This window comes from Protopterus annectens, chromosome 5.part0 (assembly GCF_019279795.1).
Source record: "Protopterus annectens isolate FY-2018-M chromosome 5.part0, PAN1.0, whole genome shotgun sequence".
In the NCBI taxonomy this organism is placed as follows: domain Eukaryota; kingdom Metazoa; phylum Chordata; order Ceratodontiformes; family Protopteridae; genus Protopterus; species Protopterus annectens.
Window position 1 is genome coordinate 496,919,843 of NC_056735.1, and position 13,306 is coordinate 496,933,148.

At 40.1% G+C, this 13,306-nt stretch overlaps 1 protein-coding gene and 1 non-coding gene across 2 annotated transcripts in view; one reads left to right on the forward strand and one right to left on the reverse strand.

The window, feature by feature from the left end:
• The window catches only part of LOC122802170 (X-linked retinitis pigmentosa GTPase regulator-like), a gene marked incomplete at its 5' end in the record, with an annotated part of 1,226,514 nt that overhangs the window by 63,429 nt on the left and 1,149,779 nt on the right, over nucleotides 1-13,306 (reverse strand). The window lies entirely within an intron of this gene.
• LOC122802966 lies at nucleotides 8,312-8,469 on the forward strand. The gene has a single exon (XR_006365034.1). It is a non-coding gene; the product is annotated as a U1 spliceosomal RNA (small nuclear RNA).

Here is a 13,306-nt window from a genome sequence, read left to right on the forward strand (position 1 = left end):
ACATGGCTAACCCCCAGTCCATGGTGGTTGTAGATCTTACACTACAGGGATCAGGGGTAAAAGATGAGTGGTCTGAGGTACAATAATTGGTCACAGCAGAGTCACCCACCTGTGGCTTAGGCAAAAATACTCGTCTGCTGTGGTGGCAAAGGTTATCTGCTTAACTTAACTGGCAGTTTGTTCCATGGTCAAGCCAAACATGGTGCCTCTTTCCTGCGGAAGACAAGCAGCAAATGCATGTAAAAATTACAAGCCTTTAAAAGTTACTTTTTTTTCACAGAAAAAATACAGTAAAAAAAAGCATTTTAAAACAATTTGCCAGCCCCAAAAGAGTCACCACAGAAAAATGGTTTTCAGTTACTTTACACAGCTTTTAAACTAACAGGAAAAAAGATTGCTCCCATTTAAAAGTATGATAAAGTCTTATGACAGTCCATTAAAACACAAAACTCCTAGCTTTAAAATAACTTTCCTGAAGACAAAAGTGATAAAACACAAACAATATTTAAAAAATGGAAGGCTTTTCCCCAAAGAGAATTTACCTGCTCAGCAAAGAGGAGCACCAAGTTGACAGTCGATCCTCGAAAGCTTTACAGGAGCGTACTCTTAAGTGGTAGTAAAGATCTTAAGGGCTCAGTGACCAAACCTGTCTTTTAATCAGCTCAGCTTGAGCTGCCTGACAATTTTGGCACTTGGGAGGTGCCTTGAAGCTTTGGAAGCTAGCCAGCTGTTACAACCTTGGCAGAATATAACCCATATGGCTGAGGCTACTGTAGGGCGGCCACTGTGTTGCAACGGTTAGCACTGCCACCTCACAGCAAGAGGTTGCCCGGTTCAATTCACGGCTGGGGTGCCTTCTGTGCAGAGTCTGCATATCCTCCCTGCGGTCGTGTGGATTTCCTCTGGGTACTCCAGTTTCCTTCCACATTCCAAAGACATGCTGCAGGTGGAATGAACACTCTAAGTTGGCTCTAGGTGTGTGTGTGTGTGTGTGTGTGTGTGTGTGTGTGTGTGTGTGTGTGTGTGTGTGTGTGTGTGTGTGTGTGTGTGTGTGTGCCTTCTGTGGAAGGTTGGGCTCCGGGTTAGCAACTTGACACCATAAAACTCTACTGCCAATCGTTCTGCAGACCGTTGTTCTGCTGTGGCGACCCCTAATGGGAAAAGCCGAAAGGAGAAGAAGCTATACTACTGTAGCAGTGATCGATATGATGAACATATAATGTTTCTGAGCAAGGAACTTCAACTCATCAGCAGCTACAGGCTCTTAGTAAAGTTTAATTTCTCCAAAATTATGTACAAGCCCTTTCGCAGCACATGGTCCCTTAAGGAAGTGAGAAAGTGTGTTTAGGAAGGTCTTACAAACCTTTGGTGAAGCCAGAGAAGAAGAGTTGAAGCCATTTTGGAAATCAGAAATAGATACTAAATGCACTTTAACGGAGGAATAACTAAGCCCAGAATCCAAAATCTGACAAAGAAAATATATGAGAGAAGGGCTAATAAGAGGTTCATTTTGGCTCATTAATGAAATGCCAGCACTCAAAATGCTGAGTGCAGACAAGCTGAAAAAAAGACCAAAAACACAGGAGAAGAGTGATTCTCAAAAATCACTCTTTTCCTTTAAACTTGTTTCTTTTGGGGGGGGTGGGCAAACCCACACTTATATATATCAACTCTGAGATTATCAGTGTTCAGGTTTTTAACTGCAATAAAGACTGTCTGATTAAAATATCTTTTATGTGCTCCTGCAGCTCAGGATCTAACTGATCATGCAGCCATTCTTTATCTGTATTTTGGGACTCGATCTAGCTGGTCCCAATATTGCAAATGGTTGCTGTTCAATTCTTTGCCTATTTTAGAAACAGAGAACAACATATATTTGCCCACTTGTCGCTACACGTCTTGTGGATGTTTGGTTTCTGAGAGGAAGAAATAATGTCAATCACTTAAGGAGAAAGGCTGCTTACTGGTAAGTACCGCAAATGGAGACGTCATGTGGTTAATATAAGAAACTGAATATCTTGGATAATGCTGTAGCATAATGGATAATATAACATTAAGGGCTTCCCTAGTAGATTAGGCAGAGACAGAAAGAATCAAACATGTCAAGACCAGTAATCTAAGAAAATTATTTTAGCACTGAGTAACTTGTCTTTCATGAGACAATGAGATATCATGGGTTCTGCTCATCATGATGAAATTTTTCAAGGGGGCAGTCTTAGCAACGAAATATAACATAAAAGAACATACCTTTTGCATCAAACTTTCATAATTTGGCACACTACAGAGTAGTGGAGTTATCATCAACACAAAGAGGCTTTTGCTGCAAGAAATGTGATATACAAAGTTCAGGTCCACAGTATCATTCTCATGTGGAGTCTGACATATGGTGCCATCAGGATGGATGCTGCCATGCGACATAGATTCTTAAAATAAATATGGGCCAATTATAAAGTAAGGTTCGTTGAGAGTTCATTATGACACAGACCTCTGACTGCACATACTGTGTCTGTTCCACTGGAAGATATGCCCTGGAAAAATTGCAGACAATGAATGGAAGCAGCTGGACAGGGTAATTTGTGACTTTGTAAGGTTCTGTGCAATATCAATAGAATGGAATGGAATGTTTTGATCAGGGAACCTACCAGTGGCGGCTGGTGACTTCAAATCAAAGGGGGCTGCAAGAGACAGCTGAATGGATGTGGCCAATGGGAAGGGTGTGACCAACCAGAAAGGGGCGGAGCTATGCTCAAAATACAAAAATTGGGACTTTAATTAAATACGTTGCCCTGGGTGCCAAACCATCATCATGAGAGTCCAATCAGGACAAATGAAGTGGAGAAGAAAAAAATATTTCAATGCACTGGCTACATGACAGCTTACTTAATATCTAAATAGAAACAAAAAGTTGTGAGGCATGAAAAAATAAACTACTTTTTAAATACGTTACTAGGGTGCCATTCAAAATCAAGTATAAAAAAACAAGCAGCACTCAACTCAAATCACTTCTCCTTGCATTGCAGTTCTAATTATAATTTATATTCAGCTTTATAAAAGTACCAAGTAACATGATGAAAATAGCTATCTCTGTGATACCCCCACATGTAAAAATGTTTCTTATCCAAAAAAGACCTGCTGCCTGACAACTATTTACTTGTTTCATGGGGAAAACTTGATCAGAGTAAAAAATGAACAGCAAACAAGAAATAAGCTCAAGATAAATTGCTTAAAGGATTACTGCACAGGTTATGGACCACACATGATAGATTGGCATTCTGTTTAGTTTATGGGTAAAGCCTGCAAAGATGACTGCAAGTCTTCAACAAATGTAAGGAGCTTCTGAAAATACTGTAATTCTGTCCTTTATTACAAATACTGTCAGATGCATTTCAATACCTAACGTTTATGCGTTATCTAGTTATGTAAATATTCTTTGCATGGCAACAACATAAAGGCTATCAGTGTTGGTAATTCTTTAACAGTATGCGTATTAATGCTTAGTTGCATCTTATAATCTCAGACAAGCTTACCTGATGGTCATTAAAGCATTGCTACTTAAACACAGAGCAACAGGCACTGCAACAACATGCATTTTCTGAATAAGAAGCATAAATCAATAGTATAAAAATATGACAAAAAAAAACAGAACATTCTCAAAATCAAGGACAGATGAAGAACCACTGTAGTACTTGTGTCTACCTTGGATGAGGGGATACTCTGCACACTTACACTACATAACTAAACCTTGCCTTGTTTGGACACATCCAGAGTCACTACATGGGGAGTGGGGTACAACAAGTATGTCACAATTTGAAATGTCTGGCTGACGGTGATGGCTCTGACACATTTGTCATACCTCTCAACCTCAGAGCAAGAAATCTGGACAAAGCCATAAATAGAAGTAGGACAAAGGCCCAAAAATAAGGAAAATTTTTAAATATTGCTATTATAAACTTAGAAAGATAATAGAATAGTAGGTCATGCATTAATATTGTTATGCATCGCTCATGATTATTCTACACAAAATGCATATTAACTTACAATTTCTTCACAAATATGTTTGATGAATTATTTAATATTTATGTTAAAATAATATGTAATATAGATGCATAGTTATGCAAACCACAATTACTTATTGTAGTTCTGAGTATTTCACAACTGCATTTTAATATCAAGCTGCAAGTGTATTAACAGATGACCGAAGGTAAAGAAATTGCTGAAGGAGTTAAGGGATGTTACAAAGACTGGTTTCTGAAATCAAGAAGGAACACAAAGTATGTAAGCTCTGACATTCCCAGGCTGGGATGGGTAGTTAGAATGTTACTGGTATTGAAACATTTAAGGTCAGGAAACAAGACTGATTAGCAAGTTAGATGGCTTGTGTTTTTCTAAAACATTATTGTTAATAAAACATGATTGTTGAGTGTTAATGTGCAACACTAAGCGAGAAGCTCGAGGGTCTGCAGAAATTGTACAGCCAACGTCAGTATTCTGTATGCATGATACTGATAAGAAAAGTAAGAACTGTGTATTTTTGCTGCTTGGAGAGACTGATTATTAAATTGAGAAGATAGTCTCCCAGCACTGACGTGTGTGGATTTAAATAAAAAGAAAATGTTCTGTACATCCCAAAGAGTTATTCTTGACTCAAAACTAAAAGGTAATTAATGTTATTTATGAATATTTTAAACTGCACTTTAACAGTATGAATTTACTGAAGGGTATGAAATCTGAAACTCGAATGTTTGTCATTATTTTCTAACTTCAATCTTTAATGATTTGCCACTAATTTGCCAGAAAACCACAATTTTATGAAAAATGAACCAAGAATATGATGCAAAAATATAAAAAAGCCACACAATACAGCTGGGAACATGTCAAAGAAGGGACACTTTTTTAATATTAGTACTGTTAAGTTGAGCAGCTGACAAACTAAGAGAATCTACATGCATTTCTGAAATAAAAGTAATCTACAACTCTGATCATTACAATTATTTATTAATTGTAAACCCTCCACGTTTTCTTCCAAAATTACCATTTTGTGGAGGGATTATTAGGGAGAGAGCAACATTTTGAGCCAAAATCAGGGACAGTTGAGTGGTTTGGATATACCTAATTCTATAAAGCAATTTATTTGTGCATACCTCTCAACCTCTTAATGCAGGAAATCTGGACAAGGCCAAATATCAAACACAAATTGGATGAATCAGCTGAATAACTTCCAAAACAAGTTACCAAGAACAAAACAACAGTTGGCAGCTACTCGGACAATAAAGATTCGTCCTTACCACAACCAGTTCATAAGAATTTCACTTCCACAATGCAGAAAACATAAAAACACTATTTTATTGCAACATCCACAGATTTAGCGCTTCAGTCTCATAACATGAAACTTTCATCAGAATCAAATTCTTATGAACTGGTTGTGGTGAGGATGGACCTTTATTGACTGAGTAGCTGCCAACTGCTGTTTTGGTTCTTGGTGACAAGGCCAAATATATTGGGGGAACATACAAACAGTACTAAAAATTGCTCTTGTATAAACTTAGACAGTTGACAGAATAACAGGTCTTGCTTTACCATGTATTTTTCTGAAGGCTATGATTTCTGAAGCTCAATGTCTATCATTTAGTGACTTCGTTCCTGAATGACTTGCCAGAAAACCACAAATTGTATGAGGAACAAACCAAAAATAAGAAGCAAAAATCTATTCATTCTGAAAAAATCTTGACAGTTGAGTGGTATAGTTCAGCCGTGGCTGTCTGAGTTTCCTGTCCTTCCCGCCTCACAAAATCATGGTTGAATGGGGCCTCCCCACTGCAGCCATTCCAATATCCCATTACTTGGTTATTTCACCCCATTTACCACAAATACTGTAATGTGCATACTGCTTTATTTCTACGATGATATAGATTTCATTTAAAAGTTTTATTTTACATTTTACACCACAAACACTAATAGACATCTGCTAAACAAAGCAATGCAGTCTCACAATGAAAATAGACTTAGCATTAAACTTCTCTGCCCTTGAAACTCACATTCATTGAAACAGCATTGAAACACACATTCAAAGAAACTACATCTGCCTAGTGGCAGATAAAGATTAACTTTGGGCTGTTTTCAAATCTATAGGCTCTTTACATTTTTGATACACCTTCCTGATTGTAATCAATGATATTCTTTGTATAACACAGTACATTTGTTGGTGTTTTAAATTTATTGTTTTGAACATTTTTCCAGTAAACAATGAAACAAAATGCATGTACCAATAATAACAAAACTGCCCAGTTCAGAATATTTCCATCATAAAAGTCTACTCAAACTTTTAAAGTTAACCAGTATTAGTAAATATGCACAATCTCTGCAGAAGTAAAAGTCATCTAAATAATTCCACATTAAAGAGATCTGTAACTAATGAAGAGGTTGCTGCTAGCAAACAACATTATATTTCATTGTCTCAAATAAAGTGCCTGTTGCCCTTGAGGAATAAATTGCCTATGTTACATTAAAAAAAATTGATAAGCTAGTAATACTGCAATAGGGAATGGATGGCAAACTGCTAACAGGTTCATAGTTGCTAGGTATGTCCTCCAAAGAAGACAGGACTGCAGCATCCACCCCCTTTAAAAGTACAACACAGTACAGTATCAGCAATGCCTCTACATACTGCAGGAGTAGAACACACAGCCTTCTGCATCAAAAGCAAGTATTCGGCCTGTTATGCTATTAACAATGCAAGCAGACTCAGCATAAGCAGCAATAAACTTCTCTTCCCCTGAAGCTCTCAGCTCCCTGTAAAATCCACTTGACACTCAACTGTATCTTTCAACTTTGCAACACAAGAAATCTGGAAAAAGTCAAAATTTATTGAGGGGGACAAAAGCCCAAAAACCAGGGACACATTTTAAGCATTGCTTGTATAATCCTGGAAAGTTGATAGACTAAAATGTGTCACCACCATGCATTTCATTGCCAAAGTCTTGAACCCAGAACCTTATGCACTACAGTCAGAGCAACATACCACTATGCCAAATCAGCTGTTTCTTGAAAGACAGGAAGACTGAAACTTAAATGGCTATCATTTAGTGAATTCAGTTCTCACCATAGCTCTCAACCTCTTAGCACAAAACACCTGGACAAAGCCAATAATGGGGGAACACAGCCCCCAAGCATATTCAGTGAATTCAGTTCTCACCATAGCGCTAAACCTCTTAGCACAAAAAAATGTACAAAGCCAATAATGGGGGAATACAGCCCCAAAAATGAGGACACATTTCACATATTGATCTTATAAACTTGGAAAATTGCTATAATAATAGTTTTTATGTTACCATGTTCTTTCTGAAGAATATAAAGACTGAAATTCAAATGCCTGTCATTATTTGGTGAATTCAAAATCCAGAAAACCACAGATTTTATGAGGAACAGAACAAAAATATGAGGCAAACATTTGAATAGTTTTCACAAGTGGTGGTGGGTAGGGAATTCAGGCTCTTGTTACCTGCACCAAAGCCACCAGGTATATTTAACTGGGGAATTACACAGACACGTACTGTACCTGGGTTTGGAATTGCAGCTTTGTTCTCCAAAGTCCCTTTTTTACACCAATACCCGAGTGTGGACCAAAGTCCCTTCTTCCTGCAGCAGCTTCAATTGAAAGAACTACAAAGTCCCTTCTTTCTGTGAGAGCAGTTAACCATACATGCCTGCAGGTGTTGCAGTCTGATCCCCTTCCAGTCTATGAGGTTACAAACCACACAGACTTCTGGGCATCAGTACTCTGATGCTTTCTCTTCATAATCTGGACTGGTTAAACAGCAGTCCAGATTCCTGCATGCATGCGCACAGTTCCTGGACTCACAGCTAACTACTTTATTTATTTTTTTCTTTTCTTATACAGCTGGGGGGTGCAGTCCAATAGCACAAGCCACCCCTGGATCCTGTGTTGTAGCAGATTCATGCTGATATGCCAAAGGTAGTTTTAGTGAGCACAAACAGATCAAAAACCTTTTACTAAAACTACCTTCAGCAAACACTGGAAGAATTCTTTATGAAGGGGGACAAGCCCCCCTCCCCAACTTATATATACCATTTCTGAGGTTGCACAAAAGAGGAGAAAAAGTGTCAGTGAAGGTATTTCTGGCAAACAGTATTCAATGCTTTTACATTCGCAGAAACTACCTTTGGTGACCTCACATACTCCTGTTGAAGTTACATACTGAGCTACAGGAGCACAGCAAATATATTTTGATCAAACAATCCTTGCTGCAGTTGAAGCTTGAACTCCAGAAGCAGGTAACAGCCAATCATTTAGATACTTACCTGGCAGGGGGAATATCACGATCAAGAAGGTGGTTGCCCCAGGGTGAGGCTCTTCCATTGCACACTTCGGTTGGGTTGACCCCTGTGATTTCTCCAAATGTGGGAAACTCAACTGCAGAATTTATGCATCTCAATAAACACTGGCTTTGCTCCTGCACTAATCCAGACTAATGCTCACTCAGAGAAAAAAAAAATTTTCTTATCTTATTTATCTTTTTAAATTATCTGTTTAAATTGCTATGTTTCTCATGTAATATTTTTTATGCCTTTTGTTAATTTGTACAACTTATGGAGCTTTTCTCCCCGGGCCTCTACTGAAAATGGACATATATCCAGTTGGACTAGCCCGGTCAACAAATGTAAAATAAAATAAATAAAATAAATACGGGGAAACCTCAGATCCCTGCTATTATGGACATGCAGTTAGTAAATACTATGGGGAGTGATGGAAGGCTGAGCAGAAGTGTGACAATGCTAGTCCAGCTATCTGGAATTTTGTAAATAATTCTGTGTCATTTGTGAATATTGATATGATTTATACAGAAAGTACAGTTGTGTACACTTACCATAAATGTAGATGTTCGAGTGTATTTACTGTTGCAGTCATCACACTTGGGTTATCTACCTGCAGGTAGCCCTCAGTCGGCCCGAATACCACAGTCTTGGGATTTCTGGGTCGGATGCTGTCGCCTCTTCCCTGACGTCAGGTCGTCAGGGGTATAAAACATGCAGCCAACACCATTACATCAGTTTTTCTTGCCCTAGATGTCTGGAGCCCTTTTGAGAGGAGGGGCAGAAGTGGAAAGGCATAATTTGACATGTTTTCCCATGTAAAGGAATAGGGCATCCACTTTCCACGCTTGGCTGTGAGGATTTCTTGTGCAAAATGTTCTCAATTGATGGTTTTGGAGGGAGACAAAGAGGTCCACCTCTGGTGTCCCCCACCTGTGGATTAGAAGTTTGAATGAGTTGGGTTCCAGTTTCCACTCGTGTGGGTCCAGCAGATTTCTGCTTAAGTCGTCTGCCAGTGTGAATTTTGTTTGCCTGGCAGGAATTGAGATTGCAGGTGCACTTGGTTGCTCAAGGCTGTGTTCCACACGGCCATGGCTAACCTGCAGAGTGGGTAGGAATGAGTTCCCCCTTGCTTGTTTATGTACCACATAACTGTGGTGCTGTCTTTATCAGGAGTTGTCCTGGAAGGATAAGGTATTTGAAGGCTGTCAGAGCATTCTGTACAGCTAACATTTCCTTTTGATCGATATGCAGGGGAATTTGTCCTGGGCTCCATTTGCCTTGAATGCATTTGCCTGCCATGTGAGCCCCTATACATAGTTTGATGCATTTGTTGTCAGGGTTTGGGAGGCGAGGGGTTGAGTGAAAGGAAGTCCCTTGTTGTGGTTCCATGCCTCTGCCCACCAAAGGAACTCTGCCCTTAGACAAGGAATGATAGGAATCAGTGTTTCCAGGTCCTGAGAATGTTGACACCAGAGACTTTTTAAGTACCACTGAAGTTTCCTCATATGCACTCTTGCATATAGAATTAGTAGACTGCACGAATCCATGAACCCTAGGGCTTGCAGTATTTTTCTTGCAGATAGCTGGGTTTTGGTGGCCTCTAGTTTGAAGTAGTTTGTCAAATAAACCTGTTTTTCCAGAGTGAGGAATGCCATCTGCAAAGTTGTGTTCAAGCTTGCTACCAGGAATACAATCTATTGGCTGGGCACCAGTTGTGATTTCTTTTCGTTGCTGATGTACCCCAGAGAAGTTAGAAGTCTCTTTACAAATGCCAGGTGCTGAAGTAGAAATTCCTGACTTTCCCCTGAATTAGACAATCATTCAAGTATGGGTAAATTTGAATATTTCTCTGCCTGCAGTATGCAATGGCTGGAGTCAAGCACTTTGTGATTATCCTGGGTGCAGTAGATAAGCCAAAGGGAAGTGCAGAGAACTGATAGTGCATATAGCCTGCCCTGAAACGTAGATATTTCCTGCAAGATTCCCTTATGGGGATGTGCAGATAAGCTTCTTTTAAGTCTAGGGTGACTAGCCAGGCATCCTTGGCTAGCATAGGAAGAAGAAAATGCAGTGTAAGCATTTTGAATTTTGGGACCACCAGGAAGGTGTGGAGAACTCACAGATCCAGAATAGGGTGTGAAGAGCTCTCTTTTCTGGGCCCCAGGAACAGTCTGGAGTAGAAACCCTTGCTCTATTGGAACAGGTTGAATAGCCCTGATACTGAGAAGAGAAAGTACTTGCTTTGGAGCCTCTGTCTACTGGTTTGGAGGAAGGTCTGGCAACCTGCTTGATGTTGGCAGTGAGTGGAAGTAGAATCTGTATACCTGGGATACAATGTTTAGGACCTATTGGTCCTAGGTAAAGGACATCCGGTTTTTTGCATGCATGGCGAGTTTTCCTCCTAGGGGTGGAAGTACTTGGGCTTGGCTGGAAAGGATGATAGACCAGTCATTCTGAACTTTTTCCATAAGGGGGTGGCTTACCACTCCCTGTTTTTGAGGTGGGAGCACTCCATTGTTTATATCTCTGCATACCCTGAGACTGTAGTCTTGGTGGTCTGTTGCCCCTGGGTTTGGACTGAGAAGGCCTGGGAGGGACTGTAAAGGACCAGTTTTTGGAAGGCCAATGCCTACTGAATCTAGGTGGCTACACCTGTAAGAAATCTTTAACATTTTGCATAGATTTATCTTTTTCCTCCATCTTTTTAAGAACAACAACTGCTTTTGTGCCAAACAAACGTTCCTAGTTTAATGGCGCATCTAGTAATTTTGCTTTGACATGGTGTGGCAAAATTTGTTCCTTCAGCAAAGCATGCCTTCTCAGTACAGACCCAGTGACAGCAGCCCTGCAAGATGTTTCTAATCATCAAAACCACACTGCAAAGTATGTTTATTAACTTGGTTTGCGGAATGCATTAACTCTTGTAAATCCTTATTTTATGTACAATCTGGAAGCAACAACATTTTTTGTTTAACTAGTTCCATAATATGCTGCTGGTACTTCAACATGTGAAACTGGCAGTTCAAAGCCCTGATGACAAGAGTTTTGGAGGTATATACCTTCTTACCCCATCTATCTAAAGATCTAGAATCCCTGTCTAAAGGGGTACGGTTTTTGGCTGTAGTAGCCTTAATGCCTTTAGGTCTCTGGGAAATGGTTTCTGGATCCACAGTGGGATTCTTAAAGAGAAATTTGTGAGAGTCCGGTACTCTGTAGTACCTGTCAGGCTTTCTAGGAGCTGGTGGTAAAGTATCAGGAGTAAGACTGGATTCCATGAAGGCATTATCTACATTATCCAGGACAGGGGGTATAGCTAGAGGCCTGTGTTGAGGCAAGTCTAAAAATTCTCTGAGTCTCTTTTTGGACTGAGGGTAGTCCTGGCATTCCCAGCGGAAATGTTCTCTTAAGGTATGCAAGGTTTCACCAAAGGAAAAGTCCTCTGGAGGGGAAGCAGAGGGAAAGGAACCCTCTGCATCTGCATCCTCACTGGTAGATAAGGGTATAACCTGGTAATCAGAGGGATCAGAGTCATCAGACTCATGGTTTGTAGAATCAGAAGGAAAATCAATTTTTTGTCTTTTAGAGGGGGAAGGCTGGCTTCCCCTAATTAAAGTTATAAGGTCTTCAGCCATTCTAAGCATTTGTTTCTGTGGCATGGAAGATTGAGCATGTGCTTTGGTCATCGGTTTTCTAGGCATAGTGCAAACTATGAGCCTGAGAAACTCAGTAGTTTTAGTCAAAAACGAAGTTGTCAGTTTAATACGAACATGGGAAGGTGGAAATACACCCTCAGAAGCTGGTGCCTGCACAGCGGCACTGAACCCATCCAAGGTAGAGACATCCGCAGGTTCCATAGCCGAAGAAGCATCTCACGGCATACTAGTCTCAGCAGAGGCCTGTGAATCTGTAGAAGTGGGTATCAGGGGCTGCAAAGGTACCTCACTGAGTATCGGCAGACTGGCGACTAGCTTAACGGAAGCGTCGGCGGCGGTTTTGGACCTATGCGGTCTGTCTCTGTCTTTACCATTACGTTTTTTCAGGAGATCGGTAGTCGGATGGCTTATCAAAGCCATTTTGGAATATGGAGAATGACAGCAAAAGAATTTAGAATCAAAGATAGCCTGATGATGAATAGTTCAGGCATTAAACAAGGCACAAAGCCGACAGCGAAGAATGTCGTGGTCTGGGCCTAAACAGGTGACGCAGTAAGAATGAAAATCTCTGTGAGGTTTTTGCTTTCCACAGGCAAGACAATTGTTAACTTTTTCTGACACTGGTTAGAGCAAGAAAAAAGGATCCCCAACAGAGTACTTAGCTTTAGAAGAATTCAGGTTTGAAACTCGAAAAACGAAAATTTCAGGTAGCGGCCGACCAGCACTTGTGAACTGCTTCTGCTTCGGGCTCCCACGCAGCAAGAAAAGCTGATGTAATAGCGTCAGCTGCATGTTTTATACCCCTGACGACCTGATGTCATGGAAGAGGTGACAGCATCCAACGCAGAAATCCCAAGACTCTGGTATTCGGGCTGACTGAGGGCTACCTGCAGGCAGATAACCCAAGTGTGATGACTGCAACAGTGAAACATGAAAAACATCTGTATGTTATGTACTGAGCTTCACGAATGAAACTACAGAATACCCTGCTGGGACACAGAAGATTAAGTTACAAAGCTTCAAGAAAATAAGTTGAAATTAAGTGCTTTACGATGTGTTATAAAAGTTAGTTTCAATGCAGCAAGGAGACAGGATGTCTAGAGCTAGAAGTTTTTTCTACTGTCTTGGAGAAAAGTTATTACTAGATTTAAAATGCAAAAAAAATAATCTTTTATTGCTTTATGACTTCCTAGCAGCTGCACAGTTCTGAGAGATATGTATTTCTCACACAGAGGTGCTAAATTCTGTTAGTTTCTGGTTTAGCTTGGGAACTAAAGTCAGGTGACAAAAAGTGATGTCATCCAAGCTAACCCAGCAGT